The sequence below is a fragment of the Panthera uncia genome, assembly GCF_023721935.1.
Source record: "Panthera uncia isolate 11264 chromosome A1 unlocalized genomic scaffold, Puncia_PCG_1.0 HiC_scaffold_16, whole genome shotgun sequence".
Taxonomy (NCBI): domain Eukaryota; kingdom Metazoa; phylum Chordata; class Mammalia; order Carnivora; family Felidae; genus Panthera; species Panthera uncia.
Genome location: NW_026057576.1, coordinates 4,015,292 through 4,040,595, shown reverse-complemented (window position 1 = coordinate 4,040,595; position 25,304 = coordinate 4,015,292).

Here is a 25,304-nt window from a genome sequence, read left to right as displayed (position 1 = left end):
TTAAACTTTTCAGGGACGACATCTCAGAAAATATGAATTCCTGGAAAACACATAAAGATTTATTTATATGATGCCCCACTTGTATATGCGCACATACACAGGCCGACTCACACAAATATATAGAATTGCACATTGAGCCGAGACTTCGACTTTTGGTAAAAATTATTTTAGGGGCACCTGGGGGCCTTAGGAGGTTACATGTCTGACTCTTGATCTCGCTCAGGTCGTGATCTCACGGTGGTGAGATTGAGCCCTGTGTCAGGCTCTTTGCTGGGCATGGAGATTCTCTCTCTTAAGATTCTCTCTCTCCCTGTCCCTCTGCCCCTCCCCTGCCTGCGTGTGCTTGCTCTCTCTCTCTCTCAAAAAAAAAAAAAAAATCATCTTAAACATTATGGTCCAGCATGTGTTCAGACTGCTTAGAAATACAGAAGCAAAAGGAACAGGTAGAACATAACCAGACTAATCCAGCTAACTGACATCTATTGAGGAAACAAAAATATATACTCCATTAGGAAGTGGCTATCTTACTCTTTATCTTTCAGACTAACATTGTTCTCTGTTCAGCTACATAGTGCATTGAATTTGTTGTGCAGTTGTTAGAAAATAGACGATTCGTGGTGAAATAGAGAGAACACTGGATTAGGACTTGAAAAACCAGCCATGTGACCTTGGTTACGAGAGTCAAGTTAACTTTTCTCTAATCTCAGTCTGCTCATCTGCAAAATGGCTATAAAAATTCCACCGGCTTATTTCACAACGAGATAGTCAACTCCCTCATTTAACACAGGAGAAAAACAAGTAGTGAAGTGACTCTCTTAAGGTCACATAGCGAATCAGGACTAGAAAAGTCTTTTGAAGACTTGGTCCTTCTACAGTAACAACGCTGCCATTGAAGCAATAGATAGGAGAGTGCTTTGAAAAAAATGCAATACAAGGGTGTCCTTCATGGAAGTATTATGGATCAGGGCTACTTAAGTCACGACTGAGATCATCATGTGGCAATTAATTAAGAAATGCCTTTCGACGTCATACCTGTACCTCAGCAATAGCCATCTTCCTTTTAAAATCAAATACAATCTGTTTCATTTCTCAACCAGGACCCAAGAAGTAAACAATTAACTGAATTAATTCAGAAACTGAAGTGGATTTTCAAGGACTTGACTTGCCCAAGCTAGTTTTCTACAAAGCCGAAATTAATCAGATAATTGCTGATTCTCCCTTTTGTTTAGTGCTGAGGAGTGTTTGTATCTGTTAAAATGAGCCTGGTAGCAGTAGAAGCAATCATTTAAGAAATTTTATAAATCCCAAATGTAAACTAAATGATCAAGTTCCTCGGCGTGTTATTTCTTCAGGCATCTTCTCCACTGGTTACTTTAAAAGCTTAATTTTCTTTATTGGAATGTGAACATGAATACTGCTTTTGTGATTTAAAGAGGATTTTTTTCAGCAAACAATTGAAAGAATCGACCTAAACTGATACCCCAGGATATTTTGAACTGGCTTTGTTACACTGTCAGTAGAACAAAAATTTAAATGCCTCTCCTGACGTCGTGACTAAAAAACAACAGTTAAATCTCTTAGATTAAATTCTTACCGACACATCTCTAAAATATAGTCAGCTTAGTATGGTTTTAAATAATATCCTCTTAACAGTGATCACAGTTTTAAAATTAAACAAACAGTGCTAATTACCCTCCTTCTAATATCTGGAGGAAACTTTAGAAAGTAATTAAATTAATTGGCTCTGAAAAATTAATTACATATGAAATGAGGCTCATTAGACCTTTCCTGTTTCATCAGAATTTCAAACTAAAGGATAACTAATCTTATCACTTATAATTTCTTTGTGGTTCAGCTAGCATAAAATATGCCATTGTGATGATAATTATTTTACCCAAATAAAGACTAGAACACTAAAGTGAACTAATGTGAACACAGACTCTTTTGCACTGTATTAAAATCTTGCCTCTCCATGTAAAGAGTTCTCTGTATGTGTGCGAGTTGTGCGTGTGTGTGTGTGTGTGTGTGTGATCACTGAACTGACAAAAAACAAGAGTTAACTTTCAAATTTGGCACCCACTGCAAGATATATTTTGGTTTTGCCAAGTGGAGTATAAACCCAAGTGAGAATTTGACTAAAACCTGTTTGGAGCATGGCAACTGTTGATTACTCAGATAGTTTTCATAAACAGTTGGCAACTTTTAACTGGCAACAGCTGTCACTATAAATTTAAAGTAAATGTTAATTTAGGAATACCAACGGCGGGAATGTTTCTGTAAACAAGGCTTGTGCTATTTCCAAAGGTTACAGAAAATCACTAGAGGATTTTTTTTAACAAAACTTGGCACAACTTTACCCTCTCTGGTTTAAACATCCTTCAGTTTTACACCTAAAAGGCTTTAATCGTACTTGAATGCCTTTTCAGTGATTCCCTTGAGGATGCAAACTGCATAAGGAAATGTAGTTGATGGGTTTACGTCTGGGAGGTGAGAGAATAAATAAACTAAGGAACAGTATTGCCAAAGGTGCACTATACTCTTTTATGTAAGAAAATAAGGAAAGCCTCGGGGCGTCTAGGAAAGTTCTCCGGCCTGTTTACCAAATAAAGTAACCTGTAAACACTCAACGCAATTACAGCTTACAGATCTCAGGCTCTGAAGGCGGGTTGTATGCTAAAGTTAGCGCTCTGTTTTCTCCTGTTTGAACAACTCATTTCCAAGTGCAGTTTGCCTGACCCATTGCCAACCCTTTTGTATCACCTCTAAAAACGGCATGGAGAATCATAGTTACTCTGATACACCCAGGAAACACAATGTGGTATTCAAGCAGAGAAATGCCCGCTTTTAATTGACTGAAGCCGTCGTTTCCTTAGAGCACACAGGAAAAGTGAAGTGAAAGCTACAACAAAACATAAAATTTGTACCTGCAAACGTGCTGAACTCTTTCCAGGACTCACCCTTTCGGCAACTCAGTTTCTCTGCGGCAGCGTTTCTGTGCCAAGTGCTGCTACCTTCCCAAAAATGTATGTCAGCACAAGCCCAGACGAAACTTCAAATCCAGGAAAATAAAATTAACCATGCAGATCAAAGGCAGACGAGCAGGGAGATGAAATGCCGTAATCTGATCGGCGATCAGTTGCAGAACTTCAAAGGCAGGGCTAAGTTTATACATATGCATGGATATCGAGAAAGTTCCCTTTCCGCAGGTAGTTGCCCTCCCCTCCTCGTCCACAAATTCTTTTGTTTAACACGGATCACGTTGTTTTCCTCTCTCTCTCTCTCTCTTTTTTTCCCCCTTCCCCTTTGCAACCAGGCGATACCCGTGGCTCTCCCAAGCTTGAGCTGAGTGGCTGGATCCGTAGCCTTTTCGGTTCCCAAGCCGTGTTGTGGATTGTGTGTTGGAGGCTTTGCCTAGTGCCAGCGGGTTCTGCTTGATCCCTTTCATCTCGCTGAACTGCAGATCCCATGACATCATTCAGCGCCGTGGGACTGGTAGGAGAGCTATAATTCAGCCTGTGGGGGAGCAGAGCTCCGGAGCAGCCAGAGTCTGCCTGATTTCCAATCACGTTAGGCTAGTGTGCCTCACGCAGCACAGTTTCTGTTATCTGTTTCCCAGTTGGAAAGGACAGCGATTGCGGGAGTGTGATAAGATCCCTGATCCATCTGGGTTCCAAAGGACTGCATTTAATTGCCTCTTCGTTGATAAGAATCACAATTTTTTCACAAAGCCTGGGTGTCAAATATTCAGAGTAGTTAAATAGCACTCTAAGACCATTGCAGACAACCCCCAGGGGCTCTGCTGCAAGGAGAGGGGAACATTTTAAAAAGTCGTCTTTGTCTGAAGCGTGACCCATCTTTAAGGACTTAAAGCAAACTGTCTTTTCCTGGAAACTTAAAGTAGTAGAGGTCGAACACCAGCGAAACAGTGGTGTTTCAATTAAAGTAATTACTCCGCAGATAACCAGCAATTAATCACTGGCTAAATATGTACCACCCTCTCCCTTAAGCCTGAGGGCAGAGACTTACTCTTGGTCTTTATCGGGGATTCTGAAAACTATATTTTAAAACAACATGTAGTTCTTAGTTTTTATTTTATTTTATTTTTTTAACGTTTATTTATTTTTGAGACAGGGAGAGACAGAGCATGAACGGGGGAGGCTCAGAGAGAGAGGGAGACACAGAAGCTGAAACAGGCTCCAGGCTCCGAGCTGTCGGCACAGAGCCCGACGCGGGGCTCGAACTCACGGACTGAGATCGTGACCTGAGCCGAAGTCGGCCGCTTAACCGACTGAGCCACCCAGGCGCCCCGCTTTACCTTTTTTTTAATGTTTTAATTTATTTTTGAGATACAGAGAGACAGAGCATGAGCAGGGGAGGGGCAGAGGGAGAGGGAGACACAGAATCTGAAGCAGGCTCCAGGCTCTGAGCTGTCAGCACAGAATCCACCACGGGGCTCGAACTCACGGACCGCGAGATCATGACCTGAGCCGAAGTCGGATGCTTAACCGACTGAGCCACCCAGGCGCCCCTGTAGTTCTTAGATAGGTGTAATTCAGTAACACCTGTTGAGCATTTTTTAAATTAACAAAAGAAAAGGACTCGGTAGAGGAAAGCCGTTGCCCCGTGCTAACCCCAAAGCTATCGGTGCCTTTGGGATTGTTTCTCCTAAATCCATAGTTTTCACTTGTAACTCACAAAAAATCACCATGTTGGTCTCATTCTCCGTAATTTAAAATGAGACCTGTTGCACATTATTTAGCGTTCTCTTGACGATCGGTTCTTGACAATGGCCGATTCGATACAACAAGATGATTTTATTTTTAGTGTTTATCAAAACAGAAGGTCATCAGAAATTTTGTCTTCATCACAATCCGGGGTACAGGGCATCTCTGAATTCCAGACCACTCTTTCATGGAATGAAGGAAAATGTTCTATTTTCTAAGGGAAATTTGCCAACTTTTTAGAAGGTCAGGTGAAAACATTTTTGCAAACCTGAGAACACAGTAGAATCTAATCATTCTTTATGTAACTTCTCTCCCCAATTTGTTTCATCTAATTTTTCCTGAAAGTGTACTTTATAGTGGGTTCTGTGAATCTCGAACGAATTTTAATAGCAAAACATTGGCTTGAACAGCTACTGAGCTCAGTATAAATGACATTTAAATAGTCACGTTTCTTTTTCAACACTTCCTTTATAATTTTTCTACCGCACACATCATTGCTCAAAGAGGCCCAGAGCTCCAATGGTGTTTGAAGTGCAGGTGTCATTCTTTACGACTTCTTAAAAGCAGGGCAGGAAAAAAATCCTGGGATCCCTGGACTCCACGTAACATTTCTGGCGATGCTAAAGCGAATTCAATGAAAACATTTCAAAAGACAAAATAGTTCCGAGTGGGCATGTGCCCATTTCTTCTTGGAGGCCACCCACCCCTGCAACCAGCATGAAACCCCTATCCCACCCCCCTGCACCCTGGAACAGGGCCTCCCTAGAAGCTGACGCAGGGAGTCAGAACACCTGGTGCTCTGCACGGTTCGTTGCAGCGGCGAGTAATCCTAGGGTCTTGCCCGAGTTCAACACCGGCAGAAATAGGTGAGGGACTGAACGAGGACTCTTATGGTTTCACCGGGAGCTTCCAGGAGGCGTTTGAAAGCAGGGACTCACACGAAAACCAGGCAAATGATCTTTGATGTACACAAATCTCATCAAGGGAGATTTGCTGTGTAAAACACGCCTAGCGATGCAGTAACGTCTTCGATGGGAGGGTTAATTCCCGGAGTCACTGAACATTATTATGAATTGGTCCTCCTGTGGCCAAGACCCGTCCCCCTCGCCCCCCACGTGTGAGATGAAAGGAAATTGAGGTTAGGGCCCCATCTGTCGCCAGAAGCAGAGTGTGGCTGAAGGCCCTTCTGGAATGAGGAGGGACCTCTTGACCCGGGGCTCATTAGTGCTGTGCTTCGGCCCCACGGAGCTCCCTGCATTGTGGACATGTGGCCTGGACCATTGTGCTTTGTGAGCAGCACCCTGAAAGCAAAGCTTTTCTCTTTCCCTCCCAGAAACTTAGACGGGTGACGTTAAGTCTGGTGCCACGGTGATAAGAAATATGTCACTCCACTCTACATCGTTACCTGTTGCAACGACACGAGGTGAGAACGTTTTATCGATGACTCCTAGTGCCACGTCACCCGTGAGTGGCTTTTGTTACTCTTCCCCAAATGGCGTTTCAGCCACCTGGCTGTGAGTGGTGCAGGGACCGCGATCCGATCCCGGGTGAGGAGCTAGCTGCCTGCTACGTTTCACTGCACCTGAAACGGACGAAGCTTCCACTTGTCATATCAAAGGATGGGGGGGGGGGGGCCTTCCTGGGATTCTGGAGCAGGTGCCTCGCATGCCCCTCCGTCGCCACCCACTGCTATTTTCTTCCCAACAGCTGACACACGCTTCTTGGTTTCTCTGCTTTGACAGGAGAATCACATACACTCCTGCGATGGCGAGATACAGTTTCGGGTAACAGATTTTTCCCCCCCCCCGCTAAGTTTCAAAGTTCTTGGAGTTACCTGGACCTCTTTTTTAACGCCGTCTCTTCTCAACTTTTTGTTTCGTGACATCCTGGGTTATACATCAGCTAATACAGTTGTAGGGACACAAATCGGGAGAAATGATTTTAGAACTTGTTTCACGGACACGCTTTCCGTGTGTGGGGGTAGCTCGATGCTGCGGGAGGGGCAAGGGTACCGGAGTCTGACTTTTTTTTTCATCCGTAACTTCATGACAGCTTGGACGATGTGGGCGAGACACAAAGCTTCTTTTTCCTACACTGCAAGAAGATGACAACATCTGCGTCCTCAGTGTTGTTGAGACCACCAGCTTCTGTAAAGCCGATCAAGCAGTCCCACTGGAGTGTATATCCAAAGGAAATAAAATCGAAGAGGGAAGAGCTCCGTGTCCCCATGTTCATTGAAGCAGTTTTCACTACAGCCAAGAGAGAGGAATAAGCTAAATGTCTGGTGACAGATAAGTGGATAAAGAGGATGTGGTATATCTGCACAATGGGGTATTTTTCAGACTTAAAGAGGAAGGAAAAGTTAACATTTTTGACGGTGTGGATGAACCTGGAGTGGATAAGCCATACAGAGAAAGACAGATACTGCAGGAGCTCATTTATACGTGGAATCTTAAACCAGAAACAAACACAAAGCCCCACTGAACTCATGGTAACAGAGAGTAGAGTGGTGCTTACCAGAAGTTGGGGTGTGGGGGGAAAGGGGAGACCGAAACAAAAACCATCGGTTACCAGGGGCGTAGGGGAGGGGGCCACTGGAAGTTCCTGTTTAATGGGGACAGATGTTCAGTATTGCAAGACGAAAAGAGATCCAGAGATGACAGTGGCGGTCAGACAAAAATATAAATGTATTTAGTACCACTAAATACATGGTACGCTTAAAAATGGTTAAGATGCTGAATTTGATGTTAGTGTATTTTACCAAGAATTTCAAGAGGGAGAAAAATTGAGAATCAAGCAGAGAAAACTCTCAACAGAGAAGCTAAGTTTCATCTTTGTTCCCTGTGACGATTAAAGAATAATAGTGAAACACCGACGCTTATTTGGAGAGCAAACTCAAATTTGAGTTGGGCTCGATCTTCAGAAGGATCAGGGCGGAACATCACCCTGTCCTGGGTCTGGTTAATCTGAGTCCGAGGTGAGCCCGGATGTCCTCAAGTCCTTTAGAGGCCAGGGACCAGTCTTCCATTATGTGTTTATCTTCTACATGACCTTAAAAAGAAATGTTTCAAGCCTGTTAGAGGTTGAATTGCAGCCCCCAAATTCGTATGTTGGAACCCTAACCCCCAGGAACTCAGAATGGACGCAGGGTCTTTAGAGGAGTAATCAACTAAAATGAGGTCATTAGGGTGGGCTCTAATCTAATATGACCAGCTTCCTCATAAAGGCTGAAATTTGGTCACAGAGACATACAGGTGGAACATGACGTGAATAGACCCAGGGAGAAGACGACCATGTATCAGCCAAGGAGAGAGGCCTAGAAGAGATTCTCCTGCAGCCTTCAGAAGGACCAACTCTGTCAGCATCTCGATCTCAGACCTATGCCTCCAGAGCTGTGACAGTCTATGTCTGTTGTTTAAGCCGCCCAGTCCAGAATAGGTACCACATTACATCAGTCCTAGGAACCGAGACAGAGCCCCCCAACACTTCAAAAGGCTTATATTCTCACCAGAAAGCTTCCTGTCCACTTCCTAGAAACCTCTCTCAGCTCCTGTGGGCACCCCCTACTCTGGCTGGACTGCTTCCACCCCTATGGGCAGAAAGTTTCTTTCGTCTCCAAAATGTCAGTTCAGGGGTACTATTGAGTGAAGCAGAACACTGCTGAAAGTAATTGAAGACAGGAATTAAAGCACAAAATTTGGCTGTTATATATAAAGCTGCTAATGAACCCTTGTGGACAAGTCTTTGAGTGGATATAAATTTTTATTTCTCTTAGGTAAACACCTAGAAGGAGAAATTCTGGGTTATAGGGCATAGCTCTCTCCTTCTCTCTCACTCTCTTTCAAAAAAAAAAAATAAAAATAAACTTAAAATAAGAAAAAAGGAAAAAGAACTTGCCCAGCTGTTTTCCCAAGTGGTTAGATCATTCTACATTCTTGTCCACAAGGTGTGAGATTCCCATTTCCTCTACATCCTTGATAACACTTGATATTATCAGTCTTTATAACTGTAGCCATTCAAACGGAGCCCACTGGGGCCTGATGATGGTGTTAATTTGCGATTTGCTGATGCCAGTGCTTAACTTTTCTTACACAGATAGACCTCATTTTATGACATAGCTGCAGGTTGACAGAAACATCAAGTAGTTAATACAGAGGTTTCCCACGGAACCCCTAGGCTTTGTACACAGTGTCCCCTATGATTTGCATCTTACATTAGTGTGGTGCACTTGTAATTAATGAATCAGTATTGATACATTGTCATGAACTGAAATCCTCAGTTTATACTGAAGCGCATTCGTTGTGTGGTACCAGCCTACGGATTTTAACAAATGCGTAATGTCATGTATCTACCATTACAGTATCGTACAGAAGAGCTTCACCGCCCTAAAAATCCTCTGTGCTCTACCTGTTCATCCCCAATGCCCTGAACTCCTGGCAACCAGTGATCTGTTTAATGTCTCCACGGTTTTGCCTTTTCCAGGATGTCACATAATAGAAATCGTACGGTGCGTAGCCTTTTCAGATTTGCCTCTTTCACTTGGGGATATGCGTTGAAGGCTCCTCCCTGCCTTTTCATGGCTTCATAATAGCTCTTTTCTTTCCATCGCCGAATAACATTCCATTGTATGGATGTGCCATAGTTTGTTTACATATCGCATAGATACGTTGACATATTGGCTACATAAAACTTGGTATCTTCCAAGTTTGGGCAGTTGTGAAAAACGTTGCTGAACATCTCTGTGCAGGTGTTTGTGTGGATGTAGGTTTTCAATTCAATTGGGTGAATAAATGCCTAGGAGCATGGTTTCTGGATCATAGGATGAGATTATGGTTAGCTTGAAAGAACTTGCCTGTCTTCCAAAGTTACTGCACCGTTTTGCATTCTTCCATGCAGTGAGCAAGGGTTTCTGTTGCTCTGCATCCTTGTCAAGTGGGGTCAGTTTTCTTGGATTTTAGCATAATGTGTCATGGTATTTCATTATTTCAATTTGCAGTTACCTCGTGACCTATGACATTGAACACCTTTTCATGTGCTTGCTTGCTACCTGTACGTCTTCTCTGGTGAAGTTCCTATTCACATCTTTTGCACATTTTTTTGTTTTTATTTTTTGGGATTCTCAAAAAATTTATTTAAATTCAAGTTCGTTAGCATACGATGTGGTTCTGGTTTCAGGAGTAGAACCGGTCATTCGTCACTTACATATAACACCCAGAGCTCATCCCAGAAAGTGCCCCCCTTAATGCCCATCACCCATTTAGCCCGTCCCCCCATCCACCTCTGCTCCATCAACCCTCAGTTTGCTCTCTGTATTTAACAGTCTCTTATGGTTTGCCCCCCTCTCTGTTTTTATCTTATTTTTCCTTCCCTTCCCCTATGTGCATCTGTTTTGTTTCTTGAATTCCACATATGAGTGAAATCATATGATATTTATCTTTCTTTGCCTGGCTAATTTCATTTAGCATAATACACTCTGGTTCCATCCATGCTGTTGCAAATGGCAAGATTTCATTCTTTTTGATTACCGAGCGGTATTCCATTGTATACCTATCTATCTATCTATCATCTATCTATCTATCTATCTATCTATCTATCTATCTACCTATCACATCCTCTTTATCCATTCATCAGTAGATAGACATTTGGGCTCTTTGGCTATTGTCGATAGCTCTGCTGTAAACATTCAGCACGTGCCCCTTTGAATCAAGCATCTTTATATCTTTTGGATAAATACTTAGTAGTGCATGACACAAGACATGAAGAGACACTTTTCCGAAGAAGACATTCAGATGGCTAACAGACACATGAAAAGATGCTCCACATCACTCATCATCAGAGAAATACAAATCAAAACCACAAGGAGATACCACCTCACGCCTGTCAGAATGGCTCACATTAACAACTCAGGCAACAGCAGATGTTGGCGAGGATGCGGAGAAAGAGGATCTCTTTTGCGTTGTTGGTGGGAACGCAAGCTGGTGCAGCCACTCTGGAAAACAGGATGGAGGCGCCTCAAAAAATTAAAAAGAGAACCACCCTATGACCCAGCAATTGCCCTAGTAGGCATTTATCCAAAGGATACAGGTGTGCTGTTTCGAAGGGACACAGGCACCCCCGTGTTTATAGCAGCACTATCGACAGTAGCCAAAGTATGGAAAGAGCCCAAATGTCCGTTGATGGATGAATGGATAAAGAAGATGTGGGATATATATATACAGTGGAGTATTACTCGGCAATCAAAAAGAATGACATCTTGCCATTTGCAACCACATGGATGGAACTAGAGGGTATTATGCTAAGCGAAATTAGTCAGAGAAAGACAAATATCAAATGACTTCACTCATATGAGGACTTTAAGAGACAAAACAGATGGACATAGGGGAAGGGAAGCAAAAATAATATAAAAATGGGGGGGTACAAAACATAAGAGACTCTTAAATACGGAGAACAAACAGAGGGTCACTGGAGGGGTCATGGGACGGGGGATGAACTAAATGGGTAAGGGGCACTAGGGAATCTACTTCTGAAATCATTGTTGCACCAGGTGCTAACTAACTTGGATGTAAATTAAAAAATAAATTGTAAAAAAAGGAAAAAAATAAATACAAATTAAAAAATTAAAAAAATAAAAATCTTGTATTGGAAAAAAAAGGGGGGAGACAGGATCCCAAGCCGTCTTGGTGCCATGAGCACACAGCCCCATGCAGGGCTTGAACTCACGAACCACGAGATCATGACCTGAGTAGATCAAGAGTCGAATGCTTAACCGACTGCACCATCCAGGCACTCCACCTTTGTACCTTTGTAAAAAACCAAAAACACCCCAGTTGACTATATTTTGTGTGAGTCTATTTCTGCATTCTATTCCCTTCTGTTGACCTGTGTCTTTATTAGTCAGTACCTCACTGCATTTATTTACCGTAGCTTTATAATAAGTCTTGAAATCAGGTGGTGTCAATGCTCCAACTTTTTTTTTCCAGTATTTTTTTGACTATTCTAGTTCTTGTGAATTTTCATACAAATTTTAGCATAAGCTTGTTGAAATCTCTCAGGGGTTTTAACTAACGTTGTGTTGAATGTGTGGGTCTTACAATTGACATTGCAAAAGCTTCCAATCTATGAATGTGACCTCTCTCTCTCTTTCTCTCTCTCTCTCGGTTTTCTTTGATCAGTGTTTTAGATCTGTTGCTATAAATATTCTTCACATATTTTACTAGACTTACACCTACGTATTTAATTGTTTGGTGTTGTTGTATATTATGTTGTTTTCTTAATTTTGAATTTCAATTGTTCATTACGAATCTAGAGAAATACAATTGATTTTTGCATACTGACCTTTTATCCTGTTACCGTGCTAGAATAACTTACCAGTTCTAGGATTTTTAAAAAGCTTTTGGGGATGTTCTACACAAACAATGCTATCTACAGGTTGAGATTGTTTTATTATTTCTCCAATCTGCGTGTCTTCTGTTTCTTTTTTCTTGCCTTATTGCACTAACTAGGACTTTCATTAGATGTTAAATCAGAATAATAAGAGAAGACATCCTTGCCTTTGCCCTGCTCTCAAAGAAAAAGCACACAGTTTTCACCATTAGGTATAATAGTAGCTATAGGGCTTTTTCATATGCTTAACAATTTGGGGAAAGCCCTCTCTATCCCTAGTTTTCTGAGAGTTTTTATCATAAATGGATGGTGACTTGTAGGATATGATTTTTCTGCATCTATTGAGGTGATCATATGTTTTTTTTTTCAGTTTGTTTATATAGGGAATTACACGGATTGATTTTTACATGTTAGGTTAGTCTCGCATTCTTGGGATTTGGTTGTGATATATGAGCTCTTTATATATATTGCTGGATTCGATTTGTTGATGTTTTTTGGCCTGTGTGTTCATGATGCATAGTGATTTTTAGTTTTCTTTTCTTGGAATGTCTTTGTTTGGTGTATGGCTTGGGTATAGGGCAGTGCTGGCCTCCTAAAATGAGTTGGGAATGAGTTACTTCATCTGCTATTTTATAAAGCACATAAAGCTTTTTATAAAGCATATACCATGGCATAGTTGCCATTTATAATTTGTAAAAAATGACTACATGAGAACTTTTCTAACGCGATTCAAAGTCAAAACGTACGGATTGTACGGGTCTCAGAGTTTAGTCTTGTTTTTTTTCTAATTTCATAGACTATTGAAAGCAAGTAAGAGATGTAAAGAGTTTGGAAAAGGAAACTGTTCTAGACAAGTTGCCACCTTTCAGTGTCCTAGTTAGAACCATACGACTCAGGTGGATGGTCTCTCGCACGAGTTTCCCTTGGTTTGAAGTCCAGTACCTTAACATACACGTCTGAGGATGAACGAGTCATTTTAAACTTCAAATTCCCTCTCTCTAAAATGGGAATAATAAGAACACTGCTCCTTAGTTCTTGTCAACGTTAGAATAGTACTGTCGCGTAGTAAGTATGGAACACATGTTAACTCTTGACTATTTTAAGCATTGCTAAAAAAAAAAAAGACATGTTATTTCTGACTGTAACAAGTGAGAAAAAGTTGTTCCTCTTTGGGAGAGAAAGCACTCCGTATTCCTCTTTTTAAAAGCATTTCTCATCTTGAAGCCAAAAGATATTTTGCATTTTGGCAGGCAACTTGTTTTATAGAATCTGAAAGTGGATAACTTTGAGTTTTAGAACTTGCTGCTGTGACGTTTCAGTGTTATACAAACAAAAAGTTCAGTGTATCATGATAGTTTTTATTTAAAAAAAATTTTTTTTTAATGTTTATTTATTTTTGAGACAGAGAGAGACAGAGCATGAACGGGGGAGGAGCAGAGAGAGAGGGAGACACAGAATCGGAAGCAGGCTCCAGGCTCTGAGCCGTCAGCCCAGAGCCCGATGCGGGGCTCGAACTCCCCGACCGTGAGATCGTGACCTGAGCTGAAGTCAGATGCTCAACCGACTGAGCCACCCAGGCGCCCCTCATGATAGTTTTTAAAGGGGATACTTCATTCCTGTTCATGTTAGGAGTCAAGGTCGAGGACGCGCCATTCTTTAGATGAATGTTTAAGATTATAATTAAGATTCTCTCAAAATAATATGTGAAGTGTGTAGCAAGTTCAATGACTGGTAGGACTTTCATATACAGGTACAGCGAGACAGGGAGTGATTCCTCCGGTCTGAGAGGGGCAGAGTCCCCCAAAACAGAGAAGGATGTTTGGCCTTTCCTAAGTGCCCAAGCTGAGCGTATGGAGGAGGGCAAGACTCTCCATGGAGGCAGGGAGGAATAACTGGGAACACAGCAGGGGTGGTCTGTGTATGTCAGGGAGAAGGGAGGGGACAGCATTTTGTGATTCTGCTCTCCTGGTGTGGTGTGGGCTTCTACCGAGAGGGGCAAAAACTTGAGGTACTGGGAAGGAACAAGAATTCTTGTGCTAGGATTAAGGGCTTGGTCTTACAAGGCCTTGCATGACATGGGTGAACGGTGAGGACTTCAGCCAGTAAAAGGTAGAGGAATCCAACTGGTAAAAAGTCCAGAGAGTGACCCCAAGTGAAGGACTCTGGGGCCACATGCACATGGGACCTGGCGGGAGAGCCTTTATCATCAGAGACAGTGAAGTGTCCAGCCCTCCCTCAAATGTCTCCATGATGATCTGACAGCTCCTTTGGGGTCTCCGACGGGTCGGCAACATGGCGACACTCTGCTTTCCTATGCGTTCTGCAGAGCTATTGACAAGAGCTCCCAGTTAACTCTCCCCCTCCTGCCTGGCACTCTGTTAGATTCACAGTTCGAAGGCTACGAGAGGGAGGGTCAGGAGAGCTATGTCACTTTCCAAGGTCCCATGGCTAAAATCGACCTCAAGAGCATATGACTCTACAGCTCTGCTCTGTTACAAGATCACACTATTTCACTATTGTTTTCTGTTAATTAAATATCTCTCTAAAACGCTGTTTTTGTTTTCACGAGTAGGGAGCCCTGCCAGCCTAAGTGTTAATAGCCTCTGTAAATTAATCTAGGCTTCTCGCGCCATAGGAATCCCCAACAGGAGGCTTATGTGTCGGCCTCTGAAAAAATGTTAAATTTCAAGTATTGGGATTTTTTTTCCCCGATTACAAAAACAACACGTATTAATAATGGAAATTTGGATAATTAAAGAAAAACAAAGTAAGAAAAAATCACTCCTATCACCCATAATTCTAAATTATTCTCTTTTTTAAAAAGCTATGTAGTTTTAGATAATTAAAGCAAGAAGTAAAAGTATCGTCCTGCTCTCAGAAGTGACCCCGGCCAACAGCTCACTGAACAAACTTCTAGACAGATATTCTTTTGATTCGAGGCCACTCCCAGTTGCTGCCTCGAGCGCCGCTGCCCTTTTCCTTACTGGCGGACACCGACTAGAGAAGGTGGCGAACGTGCTGTTTTCTGCCAAGGGTGTTCTCGTCTCCTATTTATTTAACCTTCCGGTTGCTACCCTAAGTACCGCTTCGGTGTGATATTTAATACAGGAAATGCGTTCTGCTGCTTTATCTCACAATTGTATCTGTGCGCAAAGCGTTATGAAACAGATGCCTCTGACAATCGGTCCCTTTATTGGGAAGGTCTCTGACACCGGGGGAGAGGCTGTGAAGTAAGACACTGTCCCCACATGAGGTTCCTAAGAAAAAGGTCGCTTGTGTTGGAATTTGAATGGGTTTTGCACCCTGTCTAGCGTGAAGGTCTAGCGTGAAAAGAGAACCATGACTCAGAGATGAGAACATCGGTACGGGAGTCTGTAATGAGAGCTCAAAGACAGAGACGTGTGCACTGGAGAGGATCCCTCCTTACTTCCAATCCAAATCCATCACACGGGGGGCAACACACATGCCTCCCGTGCACGTGCGCACACACACACACACACACACACACACACACACACACCATGCACTGTGCACACACACATACACACACACACACAAAGGTGACCGTGCTGCATTCTGCTGTATAGTTTCATGTTTTATTGTTGGAATGTTTTACTTATTTATTTTGAGAGAGGGCACGAGTCGGGGAGAGGCAGAGAGACAGAATCTGCTGTCAGGGCAGAGCCTGACGTGGGCTGCATTTCGCAAATCACGCGGCCGTGACCTGAACCTAGATGGGGGGTCAGACGCTCAACCGACTGAGCCACCCAGGCTCCCCATCTGCTGTATTATTTTAAAACTTACTTTTGTCCTAAGTATACCAAAATACTAGCGTGATATTCGTTTATTAGTGGCTAGTAGGGTATTTCCAATTATTTTGTTAATGTAAATGTACCATAGGTAATATTTTCGCCAGAATGTGCTTATATTTCTGTAGGAAAGATTTCTAGAAGATTGTTAGGTCAAGTGACAGGCATTTATAGTTGTATGGTAATGCCACATTACTCTCAAAAAGGTCATACTAGTTAACATTATTGCCAGGAGTATACGAAAACGGACTGTTTTTTCCAACTTTCGCTTTGCTTCACATTGAATTTGATCAGCATTTTTCTTTCTGGGGCCAATTAGATAGGTGAAAAATATATCTCACTGTTTTTTTTAAATATAATTTATTGTCAGGTTAGCTAACATACAGAGTATACAGTGTGCTCTTGGCTTCGAGGGTAGATTCCTGGGATTCGTCGCTTACATACAACACCCCGTGCTCATCCCAACAAGTGCCCCCCTCAATTTTCATTCCTTCTTTGCGTCGAAGTGAAGAGGGGCAGTTTTTCACAAATTTATTGGTCGTTGTGTTTCCACTATTGTGACTTGCTCTCTTTGTCTATTATTTAACATGTTCTGATTGATTTGAAACAATGATTTTTATATTATAAATAACAATTTATGTATTACATATGTTATAAATATTGTTGCCAAATCTGCTTACTTGCGTTTTAAACTTGTCTGTGTTCCTGTATCGTATATGCACATAACACAATCAATCAAATCAATTATTTTTAGCTTGTGGCATACTATTATCTGAGACTCTGCTCATTTATTACTTTATTTTGCTCTATTGTGTTTTATTGAATTGCATTGCATTTTATTTTACATATTTTCCCTCCTACCCTCATTTCTAATTTCATTTTCTACCCCCTTCCCCACTATGCACACCGTGCATCGATGCACAAAGAAAACAATTGGATATTTTCTTTCTTCTGGATTTCTGGAGTTTGTGTTATGATTAGGAAAGGCTATCTCCTCTGAGTTAGAATACCCTTGTTTTCAACAGCAATATCAAGCCCCCATGTCACCTTCAGAATACTTAGCTTACGTACTAAAGGGTTTTCAGTGTTTGTATGTCTTACAATGTTAATATTGTTAGGACAACTGTTTTTAAGGTATAGTCTCTTTCTGCAACAGTGCAGCCTAAATTTACACACGGGGAAAAATTCTTCAGTTTCCCCTCGTAAGTGGGCTGGCTCCTCACCTTTTCCACGAGAAGAAAGACAAGTGTTTCTCTTCACCGTGCCATGAAGTCTGGGCTTCCTTGAGTCTATTTGGATCTATATGGATGGTCCAAAATCTCCCTTGAGATTATGAGCCTTAGTCAACCGGGCTGTGTAACAAAGTACCATAGACTGGATGGCTTAACAACAGACATTTATTTCTCACCGTTCCGGAGCCTGGAAGTCTGAGATCAGGGTGTCAGCAGCCAGCTGCCTTCTCACTCTGTGCCCACATGGCCGGGGTAGGGGAAGGGAGACAGAGAGACAGAGACAGAAGCAAGCTTTCTTTTGTCTCTCCTAATAAGGGCACAGATCCCACTTTGAGGGCTCCGCCCTCATGACTTAATTACCTCCCCGAAGTCCACCTCCAAATACCATCACATTGGGGATTAGGCTTTCAACATATGAGTGGGGGGCGGGGTGGACACAAACATTCAGTCCCCAGCATCATGTCACTTCCCTTGCCTATAGGATGGAGACAGAGCTTCCTCCTAAGACAGTGGGTCATCTGACCTTCTGTGAGCTCCCCCACAATTCCTTTAAAAGTCTGAACTTTGGGTTCCAGGAGCATAAATCCTATTTTGTTTGGCAATGCATACCCAATGCCCAGCATATGCCCAGCACACTGAACCCCCAAAGCTGGCACGTAGCAGGCTCTGAAAGAACATTCATTGAATGAATAAACGAGGGGGTGCATGGATGAATGAATTTAGTTCTCATATGTGGGAACTTCCACTTTCCTGTGTCTTCTTCTCAAAGCTGTTTTGTCCAACGGCACCTCCTGCGCTCCTCCTACCTTTGCTCTCCTTCCTGCCTCCTTCTGTCTCGTCCTTGCATTTCCTCCTTCGTCTGTGAAGAGCTGGTGATGCAGAGGGAAAGGGATATTTATCGTACCCTGATGGAAGGTTTGTAAATTTGTATTTGGGAACACGGCTGTACTGATCTAGTCTAGTTCTGGGAACGCACCCATGTGTGTGTGCAAGGACCACCGACAAGGGTAGGCATCTCCGCATTATTTGTGTGGCGGGTGAAATGATAGTTTCACCCCTGCGCTTTTTGGAGGCCAGAGAAGGAAAATTATTGCTCGTGGTGCCGTTTGCCCTAATGACTCACCCGGAGGCATTCTTGGTTAATGTGGAGGAACTAGAAATAGTAATCGGGCCAGGAGAGAGCTTGATGCAACTTTGACACAGTTCGGCCAAGGTCATTGTTTTGTAAGGAATAGGGTCAGAGTCAAGGTAATAGGAGAAATAGGCTTGATCACGAACTCCTCACATGGTTTTGTGATGAGTTATGTTTTCTTCAGGTACCTCAGGGGGTTAATCAGTTTCAGCTTCGCTGGTGGAGAGATGTCAAGAGCTGCCCATTTCTGTCCGTCCTCTGTCTGTGGGACAAGGGCTTGGCCACCTGTCTAGAGATGGGAGCCTAACAGGCTCCACGGAAGTTTGGTGAAGGCCTCCTCTGTTACCCTCTCGTGGGGGCCAACTTTCCTGATCGAGGGGTGGGGGCAGCGGGTGGAGGGCTTTCATGTCAGAACCTAGGAGGACTGAGAGATGAGGCCCAGGGAATCAGGGCACCTGGAACGCCCTCTCCAGAACTCAACAGAGGCACATTGCCCGTCTTGGCTGGAACGACAGAGGGAGTTAGGTGAACAAAGGAGCGATTGTTGGCCATCACCTCACTCAATTTCCTCCCATCTTGCCCACCAAGCTGAAGTACCTTAGGATATTTAGCTCACTCATTCTTCCGGGGGAAGTGTTACTTACAGGGCTCTTGGAAGCGAGTGTGTTTGATCTGAAAAAGATGGGAGGTTGTATTGGTTTTTGGCAAGAGTGCAGCCCCTCAGCTACGGGCCTTCTGAGAAGCACCAGTCATCTTGCTGGGGTGCACTGGTAGAGGGGAACGCCGGCCAGCAGAGGACCCCAACTCCAGGGACTAAAGCGTGCCCTCCAGGGTCCATCCCCCTGCCCCCAGGGGACACACAGCCACCTTCTGTGGGACCAAAATGAGGGCGAGGCTGTGATCTAGAGTACCTTAGGAATTAGTGAAAATTAGAAACAACCCAATTGTTCAAAACAGAGCAACGGTTAAGTAGATGGTGGAAATACACTCTCTAGCTATTTGAAAAAATGACGTGGAATATACAGAAGGACATCCATGCTATTTGTTGATTTTTTTTTAAAGCAAGTTGCATAGCAATCTGTCATATAAACCCATTAAAAAGTCTCCATATGAAGGGTATACATTTGCATACATGCAGAGAGAAATAAAACGGGAAGAACGGTAGACAGAATAGCCTGCTCTTTCGGGAAGCTCTCCCTAACGTCACCGGGGATGGATACCCCTTGTCTCTCCCTCTTGAATGACCCATGTCAACCCCTACTGTCTCTGTCGTAGCGTTACTCTCAGTCTTACAAAGTGGTTTCCGCTCCCACTGTGCACATTAGACCCTGCGCCCTTTGAAGGCAGGACCCACGTTGTACCCATCCGTATCACCACCCTCAAGTCTAGCTGAGAACCAACCGGGCAGCCGATGAAGAGTGAGGTCAGGCCGGCAACACGTCACTCGTCACCTTGCGATGCAGCCCGCCCCCCACAGTCATCTTACCGCCGGTGAAGGGTTGAGGTAAAAAGAAACGACACAGTCCCGACTTTCATCTGGTAGGGTTGTCACGAACTATGGCAAGAATGCTCTCGTGGCTCTTGGCCGCGCGAGGTCTCATCTCCGACTTCGGTGGGCCCCATGTGAAGCTTGATCTAGGCGAAGAGGTTGCAGCAAGCAGGACTGCTCATTTGTGTGTGAGGGAGAAGGCCTTGCCCCTCAGCCTGAGCACCTCACTGGGTCCGACAACAGGTGGGTTGACCTTCAGTGACGCCTGGCTCCAACGTCGTTTTTCCACTAGGACAGAAGCTGTGCTGTTTACAAACCTATTTTGCGATTTGGAACGAATCTATTCTAAGCGGGAATAACAATGTGAAAATTTGGAAGTCTGGCAGAGGAAAAAATGTCCTAGAATTTGCTAATCACTAAACTGAGATGGTCACACGGAGTCAGAGAGGGTTGCATTTAAAAAAAAAAAATTTTTTTTAACGTTTATTTATTTTTGAGACAGAGAGAGACAGAGCATGAACGGGGGAGGGGCAGAGAGAGGGAGACACAGAATCTGAAACAGGCTCCAGGCTCTAAGCTGTCAGTACAGAGCCCGACACGGGGCTCGAACTCATGGACCTCGAAATCATGACCTGAGCCCAAGTCGGCCGCTTAACTGACTGAGCCACCCAGGCACCACCCCCCCCCTTTTTTTTTTAAAGATAAAGGTATTGCCATATGGTGGGAATCAGGTCCCGTTGTGGCAAAGACCTGGGATTAGCCCCTGTTTGGTCACCAGGCTTGTGCCTTTTGGAGAAGTCACTCAGCCTCTCCGATGACAATGGTTACCTCAAGCTTGTTTCTGGCTTTTAAAATTCTGTCGTCCTAAACTGGGCATTGTTTGATTAACAGAGATGCTATGTAGGGGACACATACGGTGACGGCAACTATTGAAAGGCTTTCCTATTTGTATACGTCAATATGACTTTGCCGCATGAGTCATACTCTGCCAAAAAGTAGATGTAAAAGTGGATGTGAAAGGATGTGAAAGACGTTGGGCAGCAGGTAGGAGAAGGTAAGTGAGTGTCAAATGACAGGTAACAGAGGCCAGAAGTACAGTGAGATATAATGATTCCCAAAGGGAGTTATTCAGGCTTAGTTTCTGCTGTGGACGTAGCGGATCTAACGCTTCCCATGGTCTCATTTTGCAAAAGCCTCGATTGTTATTTTTGGGACTATTTCCTGCTATTCTAGGTACGCTGTTCTTTCCTTAGTTTAACCTTTGCTATTTCACCTCCAAGCACGCAAAATAAGGACTTGCGTCCTCTAGCAAGGAGGCACCTTTTAAAAAGTTAACGCCTTTTAAATATTTGTAGACGCTTATCAAGTACCCAGGTACCCCTCTCCGCCGTTACTTGGCCAATCTACACACCGCCAGGTCTTTTGATCTTAACTCACAAGTTACTCCTTTGATCATTTTGGTGCCTTGCTCGGGATCTTCTCAACTGTATCAACTTACTTCTGTTAACAAATATCGCTCCGAGCAGTCCAACTATAGTCTTTGGAGAAGCAGATTGCAGAGAGAATATTCCTTTACTGTTCCGTGATGTAAATCTCTGCAGCATTTGGCCCAGCTCAAGACTTTCTCTATGACTATAACTAAAGTCATTTCAAGCTTACAGTTAAACAGGCTAGCCCTTCTGGTTTCTCACAATAATACAATGTGGGGTGGCTTTACCCGTGGGGTAACAGAAAGGGCTGTTTATCGCCCTCTTCTGCTGATGAATTTGGGCCCACCTTCTCCTGATTGGTCAAGCATTTCAATTGAAATAGATAAGCTTTAAAATACGAATACCACTGTGAGGGGATACATTGACCTCAATTTCCACAAAGATGTAACCACACTGACTGCATATATTTCCTAGAACTTTTTAAAAAAGTTCTTTTTAATGTTTATTTATTTTTGAGAGACAGACAGAGACAGAGCATGAGCAGAGGGAGAGGGAGACACAGAATCCGAAGCAGGCTCCCGGCTTTGAGTCAGCACAGAGCCTGTCGCGGGGCTCGAACCCATGTACTGTGAGATCATGACCTGATCTGAAGTTGGACGCTTAACCGACTGAGCCACCCAGGCGCCCCTCCTAGAATGTTTTTAATTCTGGGGCCTCGAATTAGAAAATTAACCACAGAAAGGGAAAGGGGCAGGGAGAAGTTTGCAACAAGAAGAGAAGAAAAACTCAGGTAAATGTTATATTGTAGATTTCATCATTTGCCTTAGGGCCAGTCCTGCTCGTAGGGCTCCTTTGGGGACTGGATCAATGCCCTGTACAAATTGGCAGCCATTTTTAGCACCTCGTATGGGGTGTGGTGCAGAAGATGGCCAAGAAAGAGTGGCTGAATAACTAAATGACTAGTTTTTGTTAGGAATTATCTGTTATCTCTTTGGTTCTGTTACTCGTTCATTGGGTAGACGAGTACGTATTCTCTTTTCTAAGTTATGCCCTATTTTGTAATATGTTATCTCTTATTTTTCCTCTATAAATTCGTGAGCATTATTCTCCAAATCTATTTTTTGTGTGTGATGTTTCTCAGTTTCCTGTGAAAATTTCACTATCCCACCTAGTTCTATTTTTCATCATCCAAAAAAGACAGATTCCATGTTATCCAGAATTGTGCTTGTTCAATCCAATGTGAATTAATAAAGGGGTTATTAAGAGGATACTATCTTCTCCAAGACCAAACTTCACGTTCCCTGAAGTTTGTATTTTTGCATTATAAGCAGTAACACAGCTCAGCACCTTAATTACAGGGAAAAGTGTGTAAGTGAATGCAGAGATTTCTAAGGAATTTTTACCTAGACAACAGAGTTTTGTAGATTAAAACCAGCCCCTTTGAGTTACCTCAAGAAGTAAAATAGAAACCTTCTGTTGGAGGCCAGATTTTCCAGAATTCTTCGTGGCTGGCTTTCCAAAGCAGACCTTGCCACTCAAGGTAGCTGTTGAAGTTTGTGAGTGAGATGCCAGAAAAACTCCCAAAGAAATGTTCCTGCTGGAAACTGCTTAGGGACTAATGCCACGGTGGCATCTGCAATAGGAGTTTTCGCAGATTCACACTTCAAAAAGTTTTGAAGTCAGGGACCTATTTTTTTTTTTTTTTCCTTCTAGTCTATTTACTCTGCAGTGTCATATGCTATCTCTGGAACATTTTCCACAAGGAATTGGTCCTTGGCTTTAAAGTGGTAAGAAGCAACGAAGAAAAAAAAAAAGACAAACCAAAAAACAGACTCTTCACTGTAGAGAACAAACTGATGGTTACCAGAGGGAGGTGGGGGGATGGGTGAAATAGGTGATGGGGATTAAGAATACACTTATCGTGATGACCACTGAGTAATGTATAGAATTGTTGAATCCTTACATGGTACACCTGCAACTAATCCAATACTGTATGTTACCTATGCTGGAATCACCATAAATTTTTTTTAATGTTTATATTTATTTTTGAGACAGAGAGAGAGACAGAGCATGAGCGGGGGAGGGGCAGAAAGAGAGGGAGACAGAATCCGAAGCAGGCTCCAGGCTCCCAGCTGTCAGCACAGAGCCGGAAGCTGGGCTCCAACTCACCAACTGTGAGATCATGACCTGACCTGAAGTCTGATGCTCAATCGACTGAGCTACCCAGGCGCCCCTGGAATCAACATTTGAAAATACATAAATAAACAAACAAATAGAAGCAGGTGGAACATCTAAAAAAAAAAAAAAAAAAGAAGTGGTAAGAAACTTTGTTTTTCTTTGTATATACAATGTTTAGGAATAGATTTTGTCTACACGGCCAGAAGTTTAGTCAGTTAAAAAATATTTATTATTATTATTTTTTATAAAAGCAAAATACTATGTTAGACACGGGGGGTGTCTAAACATAGCCCTGACCTTAAGGAAGCTCATATCTGGTGACAGAGACAGATGTGTACCCAGATAATCCTGAGCAGACATAGGGAGTTGGAAGAGAGCGTGTAAATGAAGGCTCAGCGTGGACTAAGTTAGGGTTTAGACTCCAAACTGAAATGCTTCCAGTAGCTTCCAGTCTACCAAGTGGTGGCTGTTCCAGGTGGTCGGAGGTATTGTTTTCATCTTGCGAGACATTTCCCCCGCATTCACGAAACACGATTGCAATCTCTAGCTCTCCAGTGTTGTGCAGGGGATCACTGAGATTGGAAATCTGGCCGAACGCAAAGCCCATGAAGTTCATGCACCATAACGCTCATTTCCTCCCTATTCCTTCTGGGTGAGCGGCAGGCTTCTCAGCACACTGATCAAACAGGAGAAGCTCGTTTCACTCCCTTCGTTCTTCCTGAAGCTGATGAAGCAGAGTCGACTTAATTAGTCTCAAGTGGAATCTCAACTATTTATCCCAGAACGTGAGTGTGTCTGGGCGCGCCTTGAATCCACAGCACGTTTATGGCAGCCCTGGCCAGGTGGATTTTCCAGAAACCCGATGAAGCAGGAGCCCCACAAACCTTTGCAGCCTGCTCCGTGGGGCTCACGATTCTACTCCAGCGGCACCTGCTATCGGCGGCGCGCTGGCAACGCTTCCCTTCCTTCCCCGGCTGGGGCCAGGCCCCTCCCCCTCTCACGCATGCGCGCCACCGGTCCCTGGCCACGGGGAGGGTAGGCTGGCTCGGGCCGCAGGGCGGCACGGCGGGCAAGGCGCGCACGGGACGGGGCACAGCGGGTGGGAGGTAAGAGCCGCGGAGAACCGGAAGGGTGTAGGGCTCATGCCTATTTAAAAATTAACCCCCATGATGGTCTTGGAGTTAGGTGAGTTAATACAATATACAACAGAAAGAAAGAAAGAAAGAAAGAAAGAAAGAAAGAAAAAGAAAGAAAGAAAGAGGAAAGAAAATCGTGGAAAGGGAAGGAAGAAAGAAGGAGAAGCAAAAGGAAAAATCTTCCAACCATTTATGTTCTGTGTAACCACAAGAGAAGGGGAAAGACCTTTTCTCTCTCTCTTTTTTTTAACTAAACATTTTTAATTACACAATATTAAAATTTTTTTATGTTTTTATTTTTGAGAGAGAGAGAGCGAGTGGGGGAGGAGCAGAGAGAGAGGGAGACACAGAATCCAAAGCAGGCTCCAGGCTCCGAGCTGTCAGCACAGAGCCTGACATGGGGCTCAACCTAGTCAACCACGAGATCATGACCTTGGCCAAAGTCGGCCGCTTAACCGACTGAGCCACCCGGGTGCCCCTTAATTACACAATATTTTAAATATCCAAAAGCATGCAGTTGGATCTCATCGAGACTTGACATTTTTCTTCATCAAAAAACATGAGGAAGGAAATAAAAGCAAGCCCCAGATTCACGATACGTGTATCTGAAGAAGACTTCTCCAGAACAGGTGAAGCTTTACAAAGGATAAGCAAAGACAATAAACCTAAATTTTAAAGGGAGCACCTTGCAAACGAGGATGTCCGGATGGCCAACAAGTGAATAAAGGGGCTTAACATCATTGCTCATCAGGAAAATGCAAATTAAAACCTGAACTGAGATACACCACACA